We start from the raw sequence: 2,500 nt of genomic DNA on the forward strand, positions 1-2,500 counted from the left end.
TATGGGGCGGGTAGTTGTTGACATCTGTTTAGGGGAGTCTGTTCTAAGTTAGTAAACCAGCTTTCCAGAGTCAGTCGTTGAAAATAGTCAGTGCTGTAGGTTAGGCATTGCGCAGAGTCCCAGTCAATGTTGTGGTTGGTAAGTCGATGGTGTTCAGCAATGTGATTGCTGACATCACCTTTCCTCGTCGCCCGTCTGTGTTCAGTCAATCTTGTTGTGAGGTTTCTGCCAGTCTCACCGATGTAGGAGGCTTGGCAGCCGGAACAATTGATCTTATAAATCGTTCCCTGTCTGTTCCTCGGTTCGTCTTTGTCTTTAACGTTGGTTAGTAACTGACGTAGTGTGGTGATGGGTCTGTGGGCGACGCGGATATTGAAGGGTAGTAAGATGCGCGAGATGTTTTCAGACATACCTTTTATGTACACCGCAACCCCTACGACTACAGCAACCATACCGTACATAAAAGGTATGTCTGAAAACATCTCGCGCATCTTACTACCCTTCAATATCCTCGTCGCCCACAGACCCATCACCACACTACGTCAGTTACTAACCAACGTTAAAGACAAAGACGAACCGAGGAACAGACAGGGAACGATTTATAAGATCAATTGTTCCGACTGCCAAGCCTCCTACATCGGTGAGACTGGCAGAAACCTCACAACAAGACTGACTGAACACAGACGGGCGACGAGGAAAGGTGATGTCAGCAATCACATTGCTGAACACCATCGACTTACCAACCACAACATTGACTGGGACTCTGCGCAATGCCTAACCTACAGCACTGACTATTTTCAACGACTGACTCTGGAAAGCTGGTTTACTAACTTAGAACAGACTCCCCTAAACAGATGTCAACAACTACCCGCCCCATACAAACGACTCATTCACGACATAAACATCACAAACGACCGAAAAAGAACAACCTAGCTTTACCGACAGACCGAAACAGACCAATCACGAACGACTTACGTCACTTGAGTCTTACAGCCAATAACATCACGGCAAAACCAACCGATCATTTCACACGAACTGGAATAAGAACATTCTACTGACAACAATCACTCACTTGACTCTGATGATGACTTCCGCACAGGTTGTCGAAACGTCAGTCACTGCCACCGACAACAGTCCTTCTCAGGACTACACTCACCCGGACGATCAGACTACACCTTCACATGTTACCCCCGGGTTCAAACCATTTACTGCATTAACTTTAGTGCTTTATCAAAGAGAGAAAAATCCCTCATGTCCAAGCCACCAGCTGTTTTTTGCTTGAAAAGGGTAGTCTTTTTTATTTTGGCGGGTTTGTGATTCCAAATAAAGTCGAACACGATCCTGTTTACTTAATAAGGCGATGCTTAAAAACGTGTGTTGAATCACAAATCTTAAAAGAGTGCTCAAGATTATTCCAAGTATCAACTGATCTAAAATAAAAAGTCTTTTGACTACTACTAGTTTTAAAAAGGGGGATTTGCAACATTTGGCAGTTTCTGGTCTTACGGCTGCTCACCTCCTCGCGTTTGATAAACTGGAAGGAGAGGTGTTTAAGGGCTCGTTCTGTTATACATTTGACAGTCATTATGGCGTCGCGTAGATACAGTTTATTTGCCACTGGGAGCCAGTTGAGTTCTTTAGGAAGAGGCTTAACATGGTTGTATTTGCGCGCACCACAAAGAATGCGACAGGCGAAATTCTGTATGCTCTGTAATTTCGTTATGTTGCGCTTAGAGGTATTCGACCATACACTTGAACAATAAAACAATTTACTAAAAACTAAGAGTTAACAATCGTAAGAAGAGTATGTTTGTTAAAAATATGTTTGGTACGATTAACTTGAATGAGTCGATGCATACAGGAAGATACAGTTTTGGTTACGTGTTCGTCAAAGGTTAGATTAGAGTCTAAAAATACGCCCAAGTCTTTAACCGTGTTGACAGGTAAGAGTTCCTTCCCCATGAAGTGAAGCGAATAGGGGCCTAACTTTGAGAGCATTTGTCTGCTCCCAAACACCATCAATTTGGTTTTACTTGGGTTCAATAAAAGATAAATATTAGAGCACCATTCGGCAATTTGAAGAAGGTCATTGATTGTTTAAGTCGGTTACACTGAGCATGCGCTGTATCTTTCACTTGGAAAGGGATGATGAGCTTCGTATCGTCTACATAACTCTGGGAGCTACACCTTTGCAGCACCAGGGGAAGATCGTCTGTGTAAACACTGAGGAGCAAGGGGCCTGAGGTACTTCCCGGTGGATCTCCACAAGTCAGGATCTTTCCGCGGTTCTATAGTCGTATCGACGAAAAATGCACGCTGTTCATGCACGCGTAAAGTATCAGGAAAATGTGTTGGAGGTATATAAAAAACATGCCGAGAACGTAATATTCCCCAAAAGGATGAAATCAATGAAAAGTTACCCTAAGATGCAAAGTCCTGAAGCTCAGAAACGTGTCAATGAAGCATACCATCAAGTAGAATGTACGGTCTTAGATGAAGC

General features: G+C 43.5%; 1 long non-coding RNA gene and 1 pseudogene across 1 annotated transcript in view; both read left to right on the plus strand.

Annotated features, from left to right (window-relative positions):
* The window catches only part of LOC148743535 (uncharacterized), a 62,263-nt gene that overhangs the window by 8,070 nt on the left and 51,693 nt on the right, over window positions 1–2,500 (plus strand). The window lies entirely within an intron of this gene.
* The window catches only part of LOC148743537 (uncharacterized), a 1,349-nt pseudogene continuing 1,275 nt past the window's right edge, over window positions 2,427–2,500 (plus strand).

Source organism: Stylophora pistillata, chromosome 1, assembly GCF_964205215.1.
Source record: "Stylophora pistillata chromosome 1, jaStyPist1.2, whole genome shotgun sequence".
NCBI lineage: Eukaryota > Metazoa > Cnidaria > Anthozoa > Scleractinia > Pocilloporidae > Stylophora > Stylophora pistillata.